Below are 25,560 nucleotides of genomic sequence, written 5' to 3'. Positions count from 1 at the left end.
TGTTGCAATATTTGTTTCCTGTAAACACAGGTGAGCTTGTGCATGGGGAAACTGTGGAGTCCAAATATTTATGTACTGCAAATAAACCCCTATGTGTATTTTCACGTCTCCAGAACATTTTGCAAAGGAAATTCTTAACCTTCACATATACTCACCCAGCACTGAAATGCAGCCAGCTCTGGGGAAGGATTTATGTCATTGTGGAACAGGACCCACAATGAATCAGAAAAAAGAGAGCAGGAAAGATACAAGAAAGAATTCCCAAATCTTTGAAGATTCCTCTAATGCATTTCCACAGAGATTTGGTTTAGATGTCTTTCTCAGACAGGTGTATGACCAGAAAGAGTTTTCTGCACCTTGAACTCCATGGCTTTTCCATAATCCTTCTCACAAGTGGATCACACACCACCTGAAACCTGTTGGATGCTTTGGGAGGATGTTCCAAAACCTCCTTTGGCTTTGATGCTTAGAAATCTTTGCATTTCCAGCCAACATTTGAGATGAGTTTTAGCTCTTTGTCCTGGTGCCAGTTTTATCCTGCAGCTAAAATAACTCTTCCTCCTCCCTTCTGCACGTCTAGAGGAAGAGTCTGTAGACCAGGCATACTCCTACTCAGCTTTCAGTTCTAGCCAGGCTTTTCTAGTCTTCTCTATTAAAAGAACTCTTCTTAGCTCTGACAGTTCTTACAGACTTTTCCTGCATGCATTTCATGTTGCACCCATCTTGCCTGAGTGAAGGTGAATGGGCTGGTTTGGGACATTCCCCGTATGCTCCCAGCTTACAGGAATATGATATCAGGAATGATATCGTCTCCTGATACAGCATCACATTCACCTTTGTCACACTTTCAACACGGTTATGGTTCATAACTGTCCTGTGATGGATTTATAAATCCGCATTACTTTTCTTCTTCTCCTTCTTTTCAACTTGTGAGCCACAGAAATAAGACAAGGAAGACCCTAGGTGAGTGACAACCTATGGTTTCTTGAGCAGATCCATAAGCTTCAGGAGGGGATCTACAAAATGGCTGCAGCAGAGGATCCCTCTTCTTCCTCTCACCCTGCCACACACACTCACACACAGATACACACACTGCGTTCACACAAATAAGCACATACACAGGTGGAGAAAAATAAAAACAAATGCCCTCCATATTTAAACCTAATTTACTTGACGGTAAATTAAGTCAGTGCCTTACGAGGCAATTCTTGATTTCACTGCATAGCTTGTCTTTTGTTTTAAGACCAAAGAAAAACTTGAAGGATCATTCTTGCACTTCAGAGATGATCACCTCTTCCCACTCCAGTGGAAGAGATTTTAGCCCAATCTTTTTTCTGAAATTCTCCACCCATGGAGACTCCCCTCCTTCCCCGACTATGCAGTGCCTGACTGTCTTGCAAGATGTTTCCCCTCATGTCTGCACCTCCCTCACTGCAATTGGGGCTCCCGCCTTCTCATCCTGTCCCAAGGGACTTACACAATGTTTGTGTCCCATCCCTTTGGCACACTTAGGATATCACAGAGATGGCAGCTAGATGTCAGCCATGTCGATGGCAATATAATTTACTGAGAGCTTTGTTTTGTGAAACCACTCTAAGACAATGATAAAATTATACTCTGAAAATGGATACAGAAACAATAGAAAGGATTAATCCCTGTTACTCACCCAAGAGATGCTCCTTCGCATTGCACTATTTCGGGACACTTCCCCTTCTGTTCGAACATTCTCACCTTGACTCCCAACTATGCATTATAGAAATATTTCCTTTTTGTGTTTGTACATGTGTATGCATCTGGCTCCACGTTTTGGACTAACAAACTCTAACCCTTTGTTACATCTATACTTAGGAGAAGACTAAGAAATGCGGCTGGGAGATGCATAACGTTTTCAAGATGGTGTTTGTTGATGCAACTAGTTTGTCAGCCATTAATAACTCCTTTCTCTTTTCACACATGTGCAAGAAGCCAGCACACACTATTTCAGTGAGGAAAGGTACACTCAGGGCATGGAGTCACACGATCATCTCATTCGAGGCCCAAGGTCCCACGTTCCCTGCCTATGCCAGGTGTACGTGCCAGCTCCCAAGTTGGCTCCTTGCTTACAACATAATAAAAACTATTTCCTACAATTAATGATCACCTATCTGCCATCCTCTTCCACATGGAGGTCACTAGGCAGTGGCCACTGAAAATATGTGGAAAAAGGAGAAAGGGGAGAATTGCCAACAGAGTGGTGTGTGTCAGACACCTCAACATCTCCCAGGGCAGCAAGGCAGAGACCTTTCCCCAAGACTTCTTTCTCAGCAGCAGGGCACGGGGACTGTCTGTCCCCAAACAGACGAACCCATGACTCTAGCTCATTTGAAACCTTCCTTTTTAATTAGGCAAGCATTTTTACAGAGCTGTTTTGGTTGCTGCGTGTATAAGGCTAAGCTAGGTTATGATTTTTTAATGCCACAAGATGAAGAAGAAACCTTTCACTCAGAAGTGATTTTTTCTTTTCATTTTGTCTTTTGTAACTAAGATAAATAAAACGAGCAGTCCATTTTGAGACTGAAGTTTGTTGGTTTGAACTCTCCTCCTCTCGAAATCATCCTAGGAGGTTCCTCCAGACCCCACCCCCAACCCCCAGCCCCCGACAGTTCAATTTCTGTGAAAGCAAAGGTTTTGGGAAAAGAAAATAAAGGAAGTAATTTAATTTTTGCCTTTTATCAGCAGGTCACATGAGATATGACTGTGCAATCACTGCTGTTCCTCAGTGTCATCCCTCGGAAGGCTCAAATGGCTCATGAAACTCAAACTTATTTGTACTACAGGACTATTTCATCTGAGTCCCACCTAATATGGTGCTTTCAGTTCTCATTAGCTCAGGATTAGGTGAATAATGAACTGTGGGCACCAGAGCCTAAGTACCAAGACATTTCAAGCCTGCAGGCAAGTCAAGAAGCTTCTTTTTTCCCAAAAGATTCTTGCATATAGATGTATAAATTCTGTTTACCTGGCTCTTTAGACAGATATCTGTTATTTTTTATCTTGTTCTTTAGCTAATCAGTGTCTTATTTTCCTCTCAAGCTAAATGAGGATAAATAAGGTCATCATTTCAGAGGAGGAGAGAGGGAGGGAGAGAAAAGGGGTCTTCCCAAAATGTTCTGAGGTCTGCAGAGATGAAAATTCTCATTTTGTCCATTCTCCAAGAGTATTCATCATCAAGAAAGCTTGTCTTAAGCTCAGGTCTCTGCTCTATGTGCTTCTTCAGCCACAGAGAATAAATCTCCTGCTGTCGAGCACAGTCTTGAAACTCCAACCCACCATCAGAGTAAAGCTGTAGGCATGAACCAGGAAAGAAAAATAAGTCTGAACATCAGTGCTGAGCTAAAACTCAATAGTTTCATACTCTTTCCAGGAAAAGCTGAGGGCAAAATGTGCAACTCATTCCTGCTTTCGATCAGCGCCAGCACAGGGAGCAGAGAAACACAAAGTACAATCCCAAGCAAAGAAGGGAGAAGCTGGAAGGGCAAGGGAAGATGCAGCAAGGGCAGACCTAGGATGGGAAGAGACATGACCAGAGTTATCCCTCCAGGACACTCGCTGGTCCCATTTGTGTATCTTCCTGCCAGTAAGAAAGAAGCATTGGCAGTTCATAAATAAAACTGTGACAGGGAAAATCTTACCCTCATCCCCTCTTCCCAGCTCTCATTCACCCCGCACTGAAGAAGTGTGAGAAATGCCCAGGGCATTGTAATGGAGAGAAGGGGAGAAGTGAGAATTGACTACTTTTTCCAGCAAGGAGGGACCTGAGATGGGTCTAAATTTGCATTTAGGAATGCTTTTTTGACAGCAATGTTTCCTACTGGGTGCCAAGAGACCTGTATAGGCTTAAATTGTTTCTCAGGGGAAAAAAGCCGATAGCAGCTATTTCATAACCAGAGAGAAGAGATGGTCTGGAGGAGTGCTGTAAAGACTGGAAGGGGCTGTAAATACTGGGGGAAACAAGCCGGGGCTGGGAAATGCATCACAAGCTGCAACCTCTACCAATGCAGGGGAAGGAGAAGAAGAGCATTTGCATGGGCATAAGGCAAGAAGAGCCTGTTGTCATCTTCTGTGGGAGACAGGACACACCCTCAGCTTAATGGTAGCAACGGGATGTGGCCATTGCTCTTGGACAAGTCAGAAATGTAGGACCAAAAAACCTGCCATGGCATGCTGGGACTGTGCTCTGCCTTTTTCGAAGGCTGCAGTGGGTACACTGGAAGGTGAAATGCTGTCCTGAGCCATCAAGGGTAACATCTTTCTTAGGTGCTACAGATCACTTTAGGGTGTGAAAGCCTAGAAAATATACTTGTTATGTATGATGGTATTGCCTATTTATAAGTGTAGTGTTACCAACAGGAATATCTATGCTGCCTCCTGTGTTGTTTTTTTTTTTATTATTTTATTTTAGTGATAGCCTGTGGCTATGTGTCCATGTTTGTGGGATCAAGTTAATTTAATTTCCCATTAGCTACCATACTTATTTCCTTAACCTACAAATTCAGTATCTGGTTTGCAGAAATCATCCATGGACTTTCCATCATCGTTGGTGAAAGGGACGTGAGAAAGCAGTTCAACCCACTGTCATGGGGACCCAGCTTGAGATGAGAGAGCTGCCGGACTCTCTGCACGGATGGCAGAGGAAGTCTATAGTATTTATCCTAATATTGACTTTCCCCAGGCTAAAGGCACTGCACACAAATTCCCTTTCCCACTATATTGCATATATCCATTGCTTCATTTATGTTCAAGAAAAAAAAAAAAAAAAGAAAAAATAAAAAAAACACCAAAACATCAGAGACTTAAAGAGTTAAAAATTAACCTACCCTTCATTAAGTACCTCATTAAGCAATAAACTAATGTTGGATGCTTGAAGTTACAGACCTCAGGCCACACAGCCAGCAATACCTATTTGAAAAATATTTTTTTTTCTTCCCTATCTCTTATTTTTTTATAGCTGGAGAATGGGAGAAGAAGTGAAACCCAAAGAAATGTACTGGTGTGGATGCTTGGGCTAATGAGGGTCAGAGGCTGGGAGGGTGGACGGGGACTGTAAGTACAAATGGCCAGCAAGTGGAGCATGGGTCAGGGAGGAGAGGGTGATGTTAGCAGCAGGGCCAGGGAGCCAGAAGGGATCATGTCCCTTTTCTTGAAAAGTGAAGGGGTAGGGAAGGGAGAGGGAATTGGAGGGGGAGGAATATCTATCCCCACTCCCTGATTCAAACATGGTGGCCACAGAAAGAGCTGGAAAGTTCCCACTGCCCTGATGGTGTTCCCTTATATCTGTGACTGCCATGTAAAACTTCTAAAGCTGGTGTAAGCCTTGGTGTGGGGGAACTGGCAAAATTGTCCCCGTTTCCCTATCCGACTTGTTCAGAGAAGGACATCCCTCAGAAGCAGAGGTCCAGATTTCCATATAGTCCCACCAAACACCTCCAATGGACGATGGAGGTGGGAAGACATGATGATAAATCTCATTTCTACCTGTCCTCCTCCAGCCTGGACACAAAGCAAAGATGAGATAGCATCCAGGATGACTGGATGTACTAGCACTGGTGGCATCTGGAGAAGCAGATTCACCCTGTAGCCCTCATGGTCAGTTTTGTTTTGACCCTGTGCATTGGCTTCTTGTGACAGCAACAGGCATGTGCCCTGTGGAGGTGAATGCTATGGGCTGAGGAGCATGTTTCTTCAAGAAGTGCTCTTCAGCATGCAAGGACTTTCAGAAAAACTGCTCCTCATTTGTAGGAGTCCAGCAAGGGTGCTTTCTGGCTCTGTGATGACTCTTCAGGGACCAAACAACAGACTTACACAGTGAGTAGCCATATCCATTCTTATCCATATATGAACTCTCAGTGCAATCTACTTATGACCACTACAGCTCCTGTCTGGAAGACGCCAGGCTTTAAGAAGTCATTCACAAGGAGTTTTTGTAGCTCAGGACAGAAAGATGTGGGTTTAGCTCTGGCATTGCTTTGATTGTTCAGGTCCAGGAACACACAGAGTTGTAAGTCAGTCTACGCAGAACACATAAATGATGTTAAACAGTTTATTGATCTCTAGCTTCCTCCTAGAAAAAAGACAGAGGGAAACTTGTTCAAATTATCCTGCACCTCTGCTCCCATTCACAAAGTCAAATACCACTGTGCACAGGGCAACAGTACACTTTGGTCAGAAACTGGGTGAAGATCTGACTGCCAAAACTCACCTTGTAATATGTAAGTAAGATAAAATGAACAGTAAGCAACCTGAAATCTCTGGAAGGTTGAAAAGGATAATGGATCTACCAGATAGGCTCTAAGGTGAAGGACTGAAATATTCACTGACCTCAGATATTGGACTGTAGCACTGAGTGTAAAGAAATCTATCAGGGCAGTCAGCGGTAGATGGAACAGCAAAACACGGTGAGGCAAAGCTCAAGTGCTTGGTAGAACCAAGCAGACTTTCATCTGACAACAGATAGCAGGATGCTAGACGAATCTTTGTTAAATATTAAATGAAACATAGATCAAATCTTTAGGAGCAAAAGACAAGGAGATCAAGGATGGTTTTGAAACACTGAAATGATGGCAGATAGCATTGTCTGGAAGGCTTGTCTCTGCTTGTTTACTAGCAAATGCAAAATTAAATAGCTCTGTACCAGACTGACATGATGACATCAGAAAAATGCATCTTTGCAGGAGAATTTTAGTGGGAAAGGATCCATAAAATAAGAGGACACCAAGAAAAGTGTCTTGAAATAATACATGGCACCCTTTACCTCTTAGTTATTAAAATCAATAGTAAGGGTGTGTCACCCAATGCATTGCTGGGGTGCCATCTGTCAGCTGGGCTGGCATGGACGATTTTGTAAGGTCTACCTCAACTGAAACACCCTGAAGATGGTTTAAACTGACATATTTTAATTACATACCTGGGTCTGACTCAGAGTGCAAATAGGGTTGGGTACCTGGGCTCATTCAAATTTGGGCTGTTACACTATGGTGAAGTGATCACCATGGAGCACCTGCTGACTCGCTGTCAAACTAGGCATGAAATTACCTGAGTTATTTCAGTCATTATTGTGAGTCATCTCCAGCTTTTGTCTATTACCAAAGGTTCTGGCTCAGTCAGTTGTAAAAGGGTGTAAATCACTGTGCTGGTTTTGGTATGACACCAATCACTCATAGATGAATGGTATCATATTGTTGTCTATAGTCGGACCTGAAATGGACACTGAGCTAAAGCAGTCTCACCCAGATAAGCCTGAGCTTGGCCTTTCCGTCCATGTTGTGAATTCTGCTTCTATCCATATATGCTGATCTATCCACATATGCTGATCTCATGTTCCCTGTCAGAATTTAATGCACTTTATAATATAAAGACCATACTTAGACCACTTACTGCACATGGCCAATAGATGTACAAGAGCTTACTACTGTGTGTAAAGTTTGAGACTGCTGAATGAGTCTGCTAAAAAGAGAGGCCAGACCTTGGGACCCTACTCAGTCAGTACAGGTAGGCCCCCCACAGTAAACTCTTTGAGGACAGTTCTTACTGTTCCCCATTGCTTCTATGATGCAGAAAAGAGGATGCAAGTTTTTCAGCACTCTCCAGATCAGTTTTTGGAGATGTCAAAACTGTGTTTCACTGAAAGACATTGGTTTTTTGAAGCCAAAATACTTCTCATGCATCCTTTTCAACAGGAAGGTATTTTAACTAGATTGTCTGATTAGGTTGACTGTGAAACACCTACAGCAAAAGTCAGTTGTTCATTACTCCAGTTTCTGAAAATAGATGAGGTTTTTGGAGGTTCAGAATTCTCCTCATTATGATTCCAGAGGCGATAACCAATCATCTGTGCAGGAAAGCAGAAGAGAGCTGTCAGGACAGAAGGGTATCATAGGCCAAAGACGGCCACAAGTTTGGTCTTGCTGGCTTTTTTATTTAATCTTAAGTCTTGTAAATGTTCATTTCTTCTTAAAGCTTGGTAAGCTTCTGCTTCTTTTCTTAGAGAAATCAAATTAAAAAACAAACAAACAAACAAAAACCAAAAAACCAACTGGAGTAAAAGCAAGTTATTTGGTTGAGGATATGATGACAGAGCAGAGGAAGAACTCTTCAGGTCTCTGTTCAGAAATGCAACATCTACTGTCCTGCCCCTGGACGCAAAGCTATCTGGGCAGCTGTCTGGATAACTGGTCTTTATGCTGTGACATCCAAGGCTGCTGGCGTAACACTATCTGTGTCTTTTCCTAACATGCTATTCCCCATAGTTAGTGACTGATAACATTTTGAGGAGGCACTCTAGGCTCGGGTCATAGTCCTTGTTTTGAATCCTCCAGTCTTAACAAATGAAAGGTAGAGTCAATATCGCTTTCATTTATTTCCAGATCATTTGTGGGTGTAGGGGGATAGCAGACTTATTGATGACTGATTGAGGCCCAGTACTGCAGCCCAGTGCTTATCACTTCATTTCATTGCAGAAAGCTGCCCGATCCCTTCCAGTACTATTTTTATTTTGAGATATTATTACAGTGATGCATAGGATGCAGCATGCACCTTGCTATTCATTGCATTTGTAATGGGAGTAATATTAAGCCTGCGATATTGTTGCTGGTGATGAGTGAAATCCCTCTTTATGACTGAAAAATCAGAAACGTCCTAATACAAGAGTGAGGGTTGTTCTGACACAACCCATCTCCGGGTGTAATTATAGATGACTGCTGGAATCTAGCTCGGCAGCTGCTGCTAACTGGCACTATAGTTTTGCTTTGTAGTTCATGAGCAGTCACGGAGCATATGCATATTCATAAGAAGTGTGTTGGGAGCAGTGATAAGAGATTCATTCAGTGAAGTCCAGACCATATATCCACCAGCCCAAGCGCGTGGGTCTGATCTTGAGTGAAAGAATCACGATGGGGGAGTAGAGGGAGAGCTAGAGTGAGATAATTTGGCACAGAGAACAACAGAGTAAAAGAATGGAAGAATGGTTTACTCCATGCCACAAAGCAAATCCCGGCACACAGCAGAGAGGTAATGACAGTGCTGCAGTTAAACGGCACAGCTGCTTGTAAATAAGCAGTAGTTCAAGGAGGACTTCCAAAGGTACAAGCAGGCAAAGAGAGGTGTTTTGGCTCAGCTCATGGAGCAAGTTCACATGGGAAGGAAGGAGCTGATAAAAGCAGGTAACAAATGTCTATGACTTCACCTCCCACGGAGGAGTAGTTGTGCTCTCACAGTGGTAGCTGGCAATGCCTATTGTTGGTACAGCCTAGGCACAAGTGCTTGCTCAGGGCAGCTCTTTACACTGATGTCCTGCAGATGAGGCCCCACAGATAGATATACTTCACTGAATCAGTGCAAAACCTTACGGCAGAGCCATGAAGAAGCCAATAATCCTACAACTATAGAATCATTTAGAATGGCAAAGACCTTCAAGATCATCAGGTCTAACCATTAACGTAGGACTACCAAGCCCAACACTAAGCCACATCTCTAAGCACCACATCTATGTGTTTTTTAAACACTGCCAGGGATGATGATTCCACCATGTCCCTGGGCAGCCTATCCCAATGCTTGGACACCCTTTCAGTGAAGAATTTTTCCCTAACATCCAATTGAAACCTCCCCTGCTGCAACTTGAGGACATTTCCTCTTATCTCATCTCTTGCGACTTGGGAGAAGAGACCTAACCCCATCTGCCTACAACCTCTTTTCATGCAGTTGTAGTGAGCAGTAAGGTCTCCCCTGAGCCTCCTTTCCTACAGGCTAAACAACCCCAGTTCCCTCAGCTGCTCCTCATGAGACTAATGCTCTAGACCCTTTACCACCTTCATTCCCCATCTCTGGACACGCTCCAGCACCTCAATGTCTTTCTTGCAGTGAGGGGCCCAAAACTGAACCCAGGATTTGAGATGCAGCCTCACCAGTGCTGAGTGCAGGGGGACAATCACTGCCCTGGTCCTGCTGGCCACACCATTTCTTATACAAACCAGGGTGCTGTTGGCATCATTAAAAATTGAGGGGAAAAGAGTCACCCACTTCTAACATACTTGGCTCATTGGCAGTAGTGAGTAGTGAATCTTACATATTTTCCATGGAAAAGATCCTTGTATCCAAAAACATGTTGTCTGCTGGTGTCTGCTATGGACAAAACCCTTTGGAGAGCAAGTGTGGTGGTGCCCATCTGCCCTGGAGATGTCCTGCAAAACTCTAATGAACTTGTTCAATGAAGGCTCTAAACCATGGCTGTATTTTGTGTGCAGTTCACATTGCACATTCTCCCAAGCTTTCTGTGAAGGCTGCTTTGGTGGTAAACAAGGAGAATGCAAAAAGGAACAGCCACAGCACTGAGATACCAGTCTAGCACACAGGGAAGCCAAATACACAGCTTGCACCCAGCAGCAGCTTCTCTTTATTATTATAGATATTACAGTAGTATTTAGCTCTGACTGAGGTCCTGTTGTGCTTGGCTCCTCGTACACATGTAATGAGGCACTTTAGGATAGATTCATCAGACAAATAAAGCCATCTGTGACAGTCACCCTGAACTCCCTTTGCAATCAACAGGCACTTTCACAGGGTAATTCCTCTCATCCTAAAGTAGCCAGCTGAATAGCAAGAGATGAATCACATTTTAAAATGCCTGGTTTTCTCCCTCTGTTAAAGGGGCTGAGTAGTAGAGGTCTACAATGCATTTCTTTACATGTATTACAGCTGAACCACATATTATTCTCCTGTCACAGATGCTGAACTTGGGTGTGACAGCATTTGCTGTAGGCCACACAGTGAGTAAGTGGCAGATGACTGTTTTGCTGCCTATTCCCAAAGTGTTAAATTCATCCAAGATTGCCTTTCTTCTCCCCAGGAAATATTTTCCATTCAGACACCTCAAAGCAGTCTGCAAATATGAAAAAATTATGCCCTGTTCCTCTGAGGTAGCCACAAAGAGATTGTGGCTCTGTCCACTCTTGAAGACAGTAGGCAGAGTCCTTTCCTAGAGTCCCTCTCTCTGTGTTAGCCCTAGAGAAAGCAACAGTGCAAGTGTGGCTGTCTCTGTAACCTCAAGTATCTAAAAATATGCAAGATCCTGACTTGCTGGTGAGTCAAAACTGAAGGGTAGTGTATTGGAGGTCAGGAATTTAGGCGTAGTGTCCTTGGAGGCAAAGACAGAGAAAAAGCTCTGAGCATTGACTTTCCAAAGGGCATATCAGGAACAACAGGTACTGGACTTGGGAAAGATGGCTGGGTGAGAGAGTTGCAAGATGCCAGCTGGATCTCTGAGTGAGATCTTGGTGTGGGCAGTAAGTACTGCTAATACCTGGGCAATCCCCTTACCTTGCTGGTATGGCTGAGGTGGCACTTTGCTGCATTCAAGTGGCACATTTTCATGAGAAGTAGCTGTGTTAATTGCTTGGGATCTTCCTTCCTAATAAGTTTTCAGAGCTGCTTGATAAATGGGTCTCTTTTCAGGCTACACAGACACTAAAATATCCCCAGACACTCACTTGCTGCCTGAGAACATATTCACTACCCCAGCTGCATGCTAAAGAAAGGCTACACACTCTCCACGCCTAACATCATCTACAACCCAGAGCCCAATTACACAGCAAAACAATCACGAAAGTATTTACAGTAGTGCAAGGGTATTTCACTTGGGGGTGAGTCTCTGTCCAAGAAGCCTGTGATAAGTGAGCCTACTGAAGTCAAGAGGAAAAGCTTTAAAATTTTGCATGTCTTTATTGGGTTGACCTGATTAGCCTGCTTAGTTTTGAAACCTTGCCTCTCCAGAGCAGTTTCCTTGAAACTCTCAAATACTTAAGCTTAAAGAATACAGAATTATCCACAGGATCTCTTAGATTGTATACATATACAATTTTCTCTTTACTTATCACTTCTTAATAGCATCTCAGGCAATTTGAACACAGACTTGGCTATAACTGGAAAGAGAAGTACCTCCTCCACAAGCAGCTATGGGTTCATCGTCTCTTCCTGCCTTTTTTAAAAATACGCTTTCAGTCTGGGATGTCCAGAGGAATGTCAAAGTATCTCAACTTCTGAATCCTACTTCTTTGCAAACCCATGACTGAGTTATAATTTGCTTTCATCTTCATTGCAGAGCCTATGGAAGGTGCTGTGGCGTGCTTGGAGTCTGAGACTTACTGTACCAAGGAAAAAAAAAAAAACCCTCAAAGCTGTCATTCCCTTTGGCAAGCAATTGTATTATAGATGCATGAGTTGTACTCTATAGCCTCTCCCCATTTACTTCTCTATCTTCCACCTCCTGCAGATTCCTCTAATGCTCATTTATAATGAATTCTGCAGTTTCATGGAAATGACCCATACTGGTTCGCACCAGGATGGCAGTGTCTGTTTGGATTACCTTTGGGAAGGTGCTAATGAGAGGTGGCAGGGCTATTACAGCAGCGAGCAGCTCTGGGGAAGAGCTACGTTTCACCTGAGCACACCTGGGATGCCCAGAGCTGACAGTGATCACATAATGCAATTAAAAAGCAAAGTTCAGGAAGTGTCAAACCCTGCAGCGTTTAATCTGTGAAGCATCCAGGAAAGCTTCCTTCACAACCCATTTATTGTGGGAGGGATACAGCTTGAGAGCGACACCCCATTTTACTCACCCGCATTACCACATTAGAAACAGGATGCACGAACTGAAGGCCACTCTAACCAACTACAACTCCTCCTACATATTTTCAATGACATTTAAATCCTATATGTGACCAATAAGTTTTCCCAGTAATTTTTCACTTTAACTTCCCTTAGGAGGTGTTGGGAGGTGGAGCAGTTGTCAATAATCTAATGCTAAACTGGACTTAAGTAAAATAGATCCCATGAGGAACAGAGGGGAGATCTTGTACAGCTCAGTGGGGTGGGAGATCTTTAATTTGTCACATAAATTTGGATCCAAATCCAGGGCCTAGAAGCCAAGCATAGACACAAGCAGCCTGAAAATATGGCACAAACATAGGTTATTAGGATAAACAACCATGGGAATACAGCATGTTTTCTATCATCAGCTAGGCCTTTCCGAAAAGGCTGAGAGTATTTCCAGAGATAATTATTACAGAATTACTCTGTATTATTACTCTGTTGGGTAGGCACAGGAGTTGTTGGGCGAATTTAATAACCTGTATGATGAAGTAGGTCAGGCCCAAATTTGAAAAAGTTAGGAGAGGCTGTTACGAAGTCAGTAAGTCTTTTCTACCTTTGCACTTTTTTCCAGCTGGATAGAAATAGTTCGTGTATGATCTGTAATGGTCTTTTGAATGAACCACTTCAAAATGACCCTGCATTTTTCTAAAACCTGTGTCAGTGCAGATGATTCAAAATCACCCCTTTGTTCATAAAATGAGAGTCAAATCCACCTTTCCTTTTGTTTTTCTTGGGGTTTGGGTGGTGGGTTTTTTTGGTTGTTGTTTTGAAGTGGGTTTTTTTGTTTGTTTTGTTACAATATTAAACCAACACCCTGACTCAACCCTACAGAGGCTAAATTTACCTTTATTGAAGCTTTGCAGCTGAGGTGAGCTTTGGCTGTATGTTTTCATAAATGTTGTGTTACAGTCAGTAGAGAACAGTTGACTGAGTTGTCGAATACCATTTAAAATACCAAGGATATTGTGTTGTCCTGCATTTACCAGTCCAAAAGGTTATAGGTGACAACTGAATTGACTCCCTAGGGTCAGCACAGAATATTTTTTGCAAGGAAAGCCATGGATGTGGGAGTCTTCTGTGTAACTGCCAGCTGAGATCACTTTCATTCCTCATTTTGGGTAAAAAATATATGAAGAGCTAGTGACAATGACATACCTTCACTCAATGTAAAAAAAAATCCAGTTTTACAACTGACTTTCTAGAAAGCTCACTAGTTAAAATAGGCATAAAATGATGGAGTATTACATGGCAGAGAAAGATAAACGAAAAAAATGTAGGGATTAAAATTTAAAGTTCAAATTGGAAATAGAATGAACATTGTTTTATTAATTTTTCTTCTGAGATCTGACAAACTTAAGAAGGATAAATAATAATAATTTGCTTTACCAACTTTCCTTCTACCAAACAGTCCCTATCTGTCCATATGCATAAGATGCCAGCTGGAAGTGTGTGTTGCGTACTGACATACAAGTTATCAGCACAACATGTATTTTTCTTTCCTTGAGGATGTCTATATCCAGCCTGGAACAGAGTGTACTATTCCGATTCGTATTTATCTCATTAGTGCACTTACATGTTGACTGTCCTTCCTCCTCAAGAAAAACATGCAATGGAGAATTCCAGGGCCAGATTCTCACTGTTTTTTTCCTTGAACACAAACCTTACCCTTAGGCACATTTTTCTACAATTTACAAGAATCAGAAACAATTTCATAAGTGTGGATATCAGTTGCCTTCAAAACATTTTGATTCAAGGTTAAGTGCCTTTTCACTATGCAGTGTGAATGACTTTCCTGAAAGAGGCTGAGAGAGAATATATGTAATATTGGTGAGACTCAGAAAAAAACTCAGAAAGCAATGACTAGGCTTAGTTTTGATTTAGGATTCAGCCAAAAATAATATTCTAGCAAACAACAGATGAGTTTGCTCCTCCTGACTACTGCATCATTTCAGAGTTCCATGTCCTTCCTTTTTCACACCCATTAGATTTAAATGCCTTTTGCAAAGCAGGGTCCCTTTGATGTTATATTAACCATACCAATATCCATCTAAGCCCGGCTACTTCAGCTGAACAAGATTATATATATATATATATTTATATATATAAATTGTCCTCTGATTTAATCCAGATCTGCAGTCAGGATCAGGTACAGCTGGGCTGTGGCATGCATTTGCATTGCAATTTCATTTTTCTCAGGAGGCGATGAGTAGGAAAGGGAGACATGATATGAGATTTTTCCTAATGTTCTTCTCCTCTCCACCACCTTTAAAACAATGGGAGACCTTTTAAGTATTGTGCACTGAGATCTGTTTGGTTTCTGCTAGCTCACCAGCTGTCTTCTCACTGAAAAGTCACTTTATTGCTTCTAGGTAACCTCTACACAGTTCCCTGATAAAGTTTAGGTCTATTTTTGTTGGGGTTTCTTTTTTGCCTCTTTGTCTTTTCATACCAGAATGTTTTGTTGAGTGAGAAGCACCAGAACTAATATATGTTCAGTCAAGGACCTAACACTTTTCCTTATGAGCCCCAGATGGTAATTATTCCTTTGAACAAGGCACTGGTGGATAAGGCTGCACTAAAAAAAGCCAATGCTAGGTGTGAAGTTGAATGTTTCTGGGTCACACTCAAGGACAGCAAACCTTTTTGTTGCTTTTTACATCCAAGGATTTTCTTTAGTTTTCCTTATCATACAGTTTAACCATCTCTGCTGTCTGTGACTGTCCTACTTATGAACAGGGATAGCATTGCTGCTGTTGGGGTTGCAGGACAATCACATAGCCATCACAAAAATCAGGACCATCACAAAATCAAGGCTCTGTTGGATCAGGTGATGTACAATGAAAAGGCCCTCTTGACTCTACAAAGCCACCCATGTAGACAAGATGAAGGGTGGAAATGGAGACCCAGGGAATGAAGTGATTTGCCTAAGGCTTCAGAGCAGCATAGCAGCAGATAGCAAAGGAAGCAGCTCCTTCAGGCACCCCATGCAGCTCCTGCTGCAGTGTCTCATGTGCGTCCTCCTGCTCCGTGGAGATTTGTCTGTTCCCTCTGCAGATCCATCTGCTCCTACACTGCTCTTTCTCCTGCCCAGTTGAGGACAAAGCAAAATTGGGAGACAAGAAAAGCTGGGTCTGGACCTTGGCCCAGCAATGTCCAGGGATGTCAGATGTCATCGTTTATCACCTATTCTTGCTGCTCTGAGGCTTTTTGCTAAGGGATGTCCATCTTAAGGACATCCATGGGCCTCTCCCTGCTTGGTTTTGGTCTCTATCCTTTTTGGTGAACAGTTCTGAAGGGAACAGCGACAGCAGTTATAGTTTCTAGGACTGGAGTAAGACCCCCTTTCTCTCCCAGGAAAGAGCATCTTGGTCTCTTTTTCCCTTTTTCTTTCCTGCCGGCCCTGTTCCACATGCACGTGCCCAGTTAAGTCCAGGATGATTTCTCATTGACAGAGCTGAACTAATGTTACCTGTATTCCCCTTTATCATTTTGATAAGCTCTGTCTGTCCCAGGGGGCAGAGGGAAGAGTTTCAGAGTATAATGATGGACTGCTGGAGCCACCTAAGAAAGAAAACTAGAAAAAAGGGAACACACACATAAAAAAAAATAAAGGAGAGAAACTGTAGGAGGGGCTCAGCCATGGTGTTGGTACAGACAAGCTAGGTAACAGATTACTGGCTGGTGCTTTGTGTTTGCATGAGGCCATTAATCATGAGTATTGCCTGGCTTGATTTATTTTTAAAGACTGCAGTAAGCAGGCAGTATCTGTAAGGGAAAGTTTTCAAGCTTCACATATGTCAGGCAGGGAGAGCAGAGAGAGATGGGAACAGGCAGCAGACGGTGAGCTTCAAAGGAACAGACAAATAAAAGCCCCCTGCAGCAAAGAATGCCTCAGAGACAAAACAGGAAGCCTACAGCCTGCAGTGCTGTGCAGGAAGATTTTATTAGTAGGCTGTAAAACTCCAAGCAGGAGAGCTGGGCTGGTCTGTTTTGGAGGGACATGGAGGAGTTTTAGACTAACCTAGGAAATTCCCAATCCCTGCCAAAACTAGGGGTTTGTCATGTTGCAGTCTCATTGGTATTGGTTTTCTCTGGCAAGGAACACATCCATTCACACTGGAGAAGCAATCTTACAGAGTGAGAGTGAGATGCTGGCAGTCATTTTCCATTTCACAGTCCCACATAACCAGGACTGGATATTAGGTATTTGTGGTGCAACGTCACAGACTCTCCTCCTTTGGGTGCCCACATGCCACCGGTTGACCTGACCTTAATCAAAGGCTAAGGAGTCTGTCTTTAAATTATCCATTGAAAGGACATGAAATAGTGTATACACACGCACACGCGCGCGCACACACACACACACACACACACATATATATATATATATGAGCTCACAGGCTGAATTGACCAAGGTAAGAGAAGAAGAAAGAGGGATTTATTTCAACAAGAATTGACCCTAGGAATGGAATTTCTCTCATCAGGGTTTTGCTGATGAAAGGCTGAGAACTTGATACCTTTCAAGACTCACTGCATTCTTTGGCAAAATCGTAAGGTGGGACAAAAAGTCCTCAGGAGATGCTTTTCTCCCTCTGCTGTACAGAGAGAAAACCAAGATGCTTCATTTGCATTAGGTGGTTAACTTCTAGACAAACTGCAGTCTTTTTTTTATGAATTCTCTGTTACCTGCCATGTAGGTGGAGGGACAAGAAACCAATGGTCCTCTGGCTACATGGAGTTGTTCATGAGTGTTTTAAGTAGAGCTGCAATGCAAGCCCACAGATATTAGCTTTATGCATCTACACTTACAACAGAGCTGACCTGGCATGGGGTTGCAGAATAATTTAAATACCCAGCCTTGGGATGAAGCAAACCACCAGGAGCTCCTGAGCACAGCTTTGCAGACCCATGCAGCACCCAGTAGCCTGCCCATCTTATTCCTATCCTATGGCTGGGACCGTTGCAATCTCCTATCTATAACCTATCCGTGAAGATTCCCCCTTCCACCAGAGGCTTGCAGTCTATATTAAAGTTCTCAGCTACAAGGAGTGGTTGTCTGGTACCTACTTCCCACCTATGCTGCTGAAAATGTTTTTGTCTGAGGAAATAAAAATATCCTAGTGGCCTGCACAGGATGAAGGTGTGCTGCTGTTGATTGCACTCAGAGGGATTATGCCATGATTAACCACAGACAATCAAAGCAAATTCAGCCAAGGCAAATTATCAGCAAATGGAAAGTCCTAACCCATCCTGCCACCCATTTGACTACTCTTTGTGGGTTTTTTGGCTGCTACTACAGTGAAAATTAAGGAGGTTGATTTCAGCCTTGTGGTGAGACAACAGAGGGTAAACCAATAACTTTTAGGGTATTGTTCTGTCCCAGAACACCTGATTTAACAAAGAGCAGGCTGGGGGTGAAAAGGGTTTAAAGGAGACACCAGACTGCCAGCCTGCTGGATACCTGTGATTTGAACACAAACAACTTTCTCAGTATCACTGTGAATAGTTCATAAGCCATCAGTGTGTGCAGAGTCTTCTCAGCATTATTTTCCCAGTTTGAAAGCCATCCCAATGGATCAACACTGGGAAAGGTGTGTGATTAACAGGTCAATGAAGCAGCACCTCATATCAGACCAAACAGGCAGCTAAGTGATTCAAGGACTGGTGGGGAACCTGGGGTTCTCCAAAAAAAAAATCCTTGTCTAGAACTGAGTCATCATGACAGTATCTAATGATAGGAGACAAAGTCAAGTCAATAATGAGAAAATGCTTTTACTATGTCATTACATAAAACAGGCAAAATACAAATTAGGCCACTATTGCTGAGAATTAGAGGTGAAAGAATAGATGTGTTTTGATTAAAACTGGGAACCCAGGCAGGCTGAAGCTGCAGAACTATGCACTGTTTTCCCTTGAAAAAGCCAAAACCAAATAAAAGATCAATCTATACATCAGAGAGTTCAAAATGATGTCTTGCAAGGGCGGCTTTGGACTTACTTGTTAGAGAATTTTAAAATGCTCAGCATGTCACTCCGGATAAGTGGGCAAAATACAGGGAATAAACTGTTAACCATGATAGCTGCTTACCAGAAGACTCTTGAGCCAGCCTAAAACCTAGTAACAGCAGTAGAGCAGGAAAAGACAAGCTGATAGACTCCGGGGCCAGAACACTTCTGGGAAGACCTCTTACAGAAATAGGTTCTCTGAGGTCTGAAAACCCCTTGAGGTGTAATTTCAGGTCTGAATTCCTAAGTAACTTCTCTGCAGTCATGTTGCTTCATCTCCTACAGCCTGCACAGCTATACCTGTCCTACATCTCTACCCAATTCTGAGCTGGTACAGTCAGTCCAAAACCTATAGCATAAACGTAATCATGTCTTCATTAGAGGCCTTGACCCAAAAACTGTTTCACATGGTGCAAATCTTTCTATTGATGTGTGTAAGGCTCTGGAGTGGAGGGTAAATGTGTGGAGACCTTTCTTCCTCCTTAGATCCCTGAGTAGATCAGGGCTGAGATGTCTTTCTGTCAACAGTAGAAAAGGCATGAATTCCACCTGGACGCAGAAACTCAGCTACTGAACTATGTATTTGTTGTGTGCAGAAAAAAGCAGTTAGCATCTGTCCATCATTCTCATTCTGTATCTTGACTCAAAGACTCCATCACATGACAGCAGCACCGCTGCGGAAAACTGTCATGGTTTAACCCCAGCCAGCAACCAAGCACCACACAGCTGCTTGCTCACACCTCCCCACCCAGAGGGATGGGGATAAGAATCAGAAAGAGATGCAAGACTCGATTGTTAAGATAAGAACAATTTAATAAACAGAATAAAAAGGTAAGAACAACAATAACAATAATAACGACAATAGCAATAATAACAATAACAACAACAACAGTTAGAATGGAAAGGTGGGGAAAAGGATGAAAGGAAAACAAACGATGCATAGTACAACTGTTCACCACCTGCTGACCGATGCCAAGCCAGTCCCCCAGCAACTATACCCCGGCCCCAGCTAACCCCCCAAGTTTATATATCAAGCATGATGTCCCATGGTATGGAACACCTCTTCAGCTGGTTCAGGTCAGCTGTCCTGACTGTGTCCCCTCCCAGTCTCTTGTGCCTCTCCAGCATTCTGGCTGGCAGGGCCCGAGAAACCAAAAATTCCTTGAATTAGCATAAACATCACCCAGCAGCAACTGAAAAACGTCAATGCTTTATCAACATTGTTCTCACATCAGAGCCAAAACACAGCACTGTACTTGCCACTAAGAAGAAAGTTAACTCCATCCCAGCCAAACCAGGACAAAACCTCTGCTTAATCAAAAGCATGTGAAAAGAGCTTTGGGGTTGTTTGCTTGTTGGAGTCTATAAGGGAATTTTCCCTTGTAAAATTCTGGTGCTGTCTTTCTCTTCATCACTTAGTACCTGGGAGCCTAATTTTCTAAAAAAGTTAATGGTAGGGGAGTACTTATGCAGATGCAAGGAAGCAGTCTCCTTAGCAACAGTAGTCATGGAAGCACTCAGATCCGATTAGCTCATCAACCCATTCATGTCCCTTGCACTCCCAGCAGTGTCCTGCCCAAGGGGTAAGTTGGCTTCTGTATTATTTTACAGGTCCTGGGGTATAGATAATTCCCTAGTGAACACGTGAGCTCACCCCTATCAGAAATCTTTCAGCTTCAGCATTTGAAAATGCACCTGTTGGAAATCCAGCTTCAGTGCTAAGAAAAAGAGTCCCAGCAAAGATCTCGAAAGAAGAATATTCCTGAATTATGCAGAGAACAGATACAGGTGGATGCTGGGGAATTTTCTTCAGTCCTGGTCCTCTGTAGAGTTATAATTGCCTCAGTGAAATTCAGCCTTAGAAAGGCAGAATAAGCTTGCTCTCTGAAGTCCGTTTTTCCCTTGAGGGGTGTTAGCTATTACAACAGAAGGATTTGCTTGTAGGGTAGAGAAAACTACTCTCCGAAACCATAGCTGATGCTGCCAGATATTCTGGCAGGAAGCTACAGTCCCATGGCAGCTGCTATCTCTGACCTCTTGAGGAGACCTAGAACAGGTTTCAGTGGATTTGAGAGATTTATATAATTCAAAGGAGGGAATTATCGGGTGTAAAATAAGCCTGATGATGAGTGGGAGGACAGACTAGACAAGAAAGGGGTGTGCAATGAGAAGGTCCTGATGCAGAAAGCATGTTTGACAAATTCATAAAATCCATATGAAGAAAACAGATCAGATCACTACACCAACCCTATTTAAAGCATGGTCCCATGGACAGTTTCTTGAGCGAACAGGGAAGGAGTCAAATTGAGCCTCCTGGAACTGATAGTGTCAGTCATAGGAAGGAATGTGAGAATATTTTACACCATTTTTGCCACCCAGTTTCCCATATTCTGAAATTACATCCTGAGGGATGACATGGAATCATTTGGGTGTGAAGGGACCTTTAAAGGTCATCTAGTCCAGCCCCACTGCGATTGGCAGGGACACCTCCCACTAGATCAGGTTGCTCAGAGCCCCATCCAACCTGATCTTGAACACTCCCAGGGATGGAGCATCCACAGTGTCTCTGGGCAATCTGGTCCAGTGTTTTACCACCCTCAACATAAAAACATTTCCTCTTTATATTTAGTCTAAATCTACTCTCTTAGCTTAAAATCATCACCCTTTTTCCTATTGGTACAAGCCTTATTAAAAAGTCTGTCCCTACCTTTCTTTTAAGCCTCCTTTAAGTATTGACAGGCTGCAATAAGATCTCACCAGTGCCTTCTCCTCTCCAGGCTGAACAACTCCAACCCTCCCAGTGCCATGGGCCTACATAGTAGGAGCCTTTCAGTACAGAAAAGTCTTCTGCAAGCAGAAAGGGGCTGTCCTGTTCTCTCTAGCCATTGGTAGAAACATCCTGAGCTAAACTGTTTGGAGAAAGTGTGAGGTCTCCACCAGTAGAGCTTCAAAAATGGTTTAGAACATGATCTGTGAGTTGCAAGCATGGCAACAAATAACGTTCTCCTGAAGCAGGTGGACGCTATGATCCTTCAAAACTCTGTATTTGCATGATCCCCCAACAAGTGAGGCAGTTTCACAGAATTACCTCTGCAATGCCACTAAATATGCTAGCACTAAATATCTGGCACTTTTGCAGAAGATAACAGAGCAAATGGGTAGGTGGCCACTTCCCTTCTTTTAGCATCAGATGAGCTATGGGAAAGTCTTCACCACGTTCTAGCAGGAGACAGGTTATGACTCATTGTGTTTCAGGATCAAAGAGCAGCAGGACTCATAGCTAACACCATTTTCAACATCTCCTGCAGGGACACTTATTAAAACACTACCCCAGGAGTGACAGCTCCTGCTTGACTTGCAATTGGTTTTGGCAGAGACTTACTGAGTCCGTGAGGAGCAGGGCCAAGGTCCAAGTGGACAGTCATCTCTATCTTCACTGCATGGTAGTCACAGCCACATCACACTGCTTTTTATACCTAGCAAGCTTGTTAAGTCTGACACTTGGTCCTTCACTATCTCCCCTTTGTGCTCCCTTGGCCCTCCACTCCTGCCCTCAACATATTTACTGTATGGGAGCTTTTTAATTTGAAGATTTGTCTATAATCTTTCATTCCTGTGCATGGCCAAACTCCATTTCAGATCCCAAACTCCACAATGGCAGGCACAGAACAATTTATTAACTTCTTCCAGTGGTGAATTCATCTCTTCAGTTCCTCAGATCCAGTCAGGATGTCGAGCAACTCACCAATTTCTCTTTTTCTCTAGCCCAAGAGCAAGCAACTGATCAACAAAAGAGAAAGGGAAACCACCCACCCACCCACCCACAGAGCAGCTCTGGTGGTTTTCCTTCCTGGCTAGCTTATGGCAAGAAAAGCAGAATGGCAGCAAAGGAACTGTGAGAGGGATGCACTTCTGGGGAATGCTCAAGATGAGATGCTGGAGGGTCCTGAGATCACTTGCCTAACAGGGAAAACTGGGGCTTTGTTGCAGAGAAACCAGGGCTGGATGCAGTCATGATAAGATATTCTTTGTACTGGGGGGACTTTCTCTATCATGTTCCCCCCCATATATGTATGCTGCACTGGGGGACCCTGCTGAGTCCCAAAGCATCCCCTCTGCTTGTACCTCCCTATTGAAATGCATCCTGGGCATCTGCAAATCTTTGTTATATCCTCACATCCTCTACAGAGGAAAACTTGTAAGACTAATTTTTCACCTACATCAATAATTTAATAATTTATAATATGGTGGTAAATAAGTAAAACCAGCCAAAGGGTATAGTTCATTGACTGAGGCTGTAGGTGAGAGAAGGAGGGAGGGGGGGGAACAACATCAGGGTCTGCAATCCAAGGAAGCTACAACATTTTTTATCTTTTCCAGAACTACAGTGGTATTAATATCTTTATCAAATGTAAACTGTCAGGATGGGAATCTAAGCAGAAAGCCTCTCCATAGGCACCCCTCGCCTCTGTCTCGTTTCCATAGAGACTTGGGTCCCTGCTTCCAACAGCAGAAATCCTGATTGACACTTTGTACCTTGTGAGAGGTAGAGCCTCAGCGTCATAGAAACAAGCTCTGAATGTTTATTAAAATCCCTCATGGCAGCTGGCTGGGCTTTTCAGGGTTTCCTTATTTAATTTATTTATTTATTTGAATTTTTTTTTTCCGCATGCCAAAGAGGCTTGAGAGCTTTGGAGTCTGTGATCACCCCCTGATTTCAGCAGCCAGGTGAATCTGTAGACAAATGGCTAGTTTGTACTCTGGTCACTAAAGAAAAGGTTGAATAAGGAAAAACTTAAGTGTTTCATTCCTTCTTATAATCAGAATTGCAAGGGAATCCAGATTAAGCAATAATTTTATGAGCTGTGGGTAGCTGTGGAAGAATCTTCCACAAAAGCAGAAAAATGCGGTGTCTTAAAGCCATGGCAATGCGTCAAGGGCCAGACAGCTTGCGTTTTTTCTGTACCCTGAATACATTGCATGGTTTGGAATGAATTAGGCCCGTTGAGTAGAGCCACTTCTTTATTGCACGGTAAATGGGCCTGAGGCCTGGTCTCATGACCCCCGTGTGATGCTGCTGGGTTTGGGTATTAGCCACCATGTCCAGTTCCTGAAGGCACATCTCTGGGTGAGTTCACTGGGTAAAATGGCAGACTTCCTAGCTTTGTTGCTTCCAGGCCCCGTTTCACACTTCATGTTTTTAGCCAGCACAGCTCCAATCTTTTGGTACAAGGGTTGCCAGACAGTGATTTCTGCTGTTACAGGTGACAAACGTTCCAGTTTTCTTTATTTCCAGGAGAAATCAGCCATACCAATGTCTTTCTGTTTTGCAGAGATCCTTGGTGGTCTCTTCTTGGACCATCCAGCTTGGTCTAGGAGGTAACATCTAGCAGGGATGTTGAAAGGGTCCAGCCTCTTTATCTAGTCTGATTTAAGGTAAAAGGAACAAAAAATAGTGCAAATCGTCAGGAAAAATGTGGATTTTGCATGATCTTCATAGATTATATGTGACATTCTAAGAAATTACATTTCCCAGATGTTCAAATGTAATATACAAAAACCCTACAGGAAGCAGAATTTCCTGGATTTTCATGGCATTTGTCTGCAATTTCAGGTGCTTGGGTTGTACATACCTCATGTAATGCTGCGTCAGTCTGTGTATGCTTGCTCATCTAAGGTTCAGTCTGTGTTTCATTTGGAATTACTGTGATGCAGTCAATATTCTGTGCAAAGCAGAACCTGGGGAGGTTTGAGTGATCTTGCCATGGAGAGGAGCCCATGGGTCTCACCTTCAGTAGAAAAGAGAATGACAAGGTGTCTACTCTTTCAGTATCATAGTGTGGTTCCCAGGAGAGTGTCCATTGTGTCAGGGAGCAGAATTTGCTGGTTGTAGGTCTTAGCAAAAATATTGGCTGGTCTTGGATGCCTGTTTTTCCAGCAGTTTCCATGCAGATTTCCAGCCTTCCAGTCCCCTCAGCCCTCTTTTTATCAGAGTAGGAAGAAAAAAACATTTTCTTGAAAGATAAAGAAAAATACTTCTATAGTGTCTCTCCTGTCCTAGAAGGAGGTTTAAATGCTTCCATTTTATAGCTTTTTAGGACAGTCTAGAGATGGTTGCACCTCCCCATGGGACCATCACTTTGGATGGACTGTCACTGATGGCCTGAATGCCACTGCCTGTGACAGAGATGCATGGAACAGTCCATGATGCTGGAGGCAGATGCCTGTAGTTGCCACGGTGCCTACCAGTCTGAACAAGACTATGGGATGCAACCAGCCTCAGAAACCATGCCCTCCTGCTTGGTATGCGAGGCAGAGAAGTGCCAGACCCATTTTAGCATTTGTCTCTACAGAGATGTACAGGCAAGGTTATGGCATTTACTTTTGTGGTGAATGGCATAGGGTGGCCTAAAGGCTTGGTGTGCACAAACTTAATGAGGATCAAGGGAGAAGTTAATTCAGCCAAGATTAATTCATTTCCCAACATGCCTGTCTGATCAAGCCAAAGGGAAGTGAGCCACATTGCATTAAGGTCACTTTAATTCTGAAGAAGTTTGAAGGTACAGGTCCTAAAGTCTTCCAGTTAATTTCCTCTACAGCCATGCCTTGACTCAGTATTGATTTGCTTTTTGGAAAGTCTCTGAGTAGAGGAGGCCTCAGAGATGAGGGTCTTTGGAACAGGGTAGATAACAGTCCAGTTTTCACTTGACTGCAAGGAGATTTAGGAACCTTAAATGGCCATGAGAAACAAGTGATAGTGATTGCAGAGGAAACTGATAGCTGAGCACTGAAAGCACAGAGGGAGGAGGTGCTGTCCCTGGAAAACCCACAAAAACCACACAGATCTTCTAACACCTGCAAATGATTCAGCTGC

The sequence above is a fragment of the Falco punctatus genome (genome assembly GCF_963210335.1).
Source record: "Falco punctatus genome assembly, chromosome: 3".
NCBI classification, from domain to species: domain Eukaryota; kingdom Metazoa; phylum Chordata; class Aves; order Falconiformes; family Falconidae; genus Falco; species Falco punctatus.
This window is presented reverse-complemented; position numbering follows the sequence as displayed.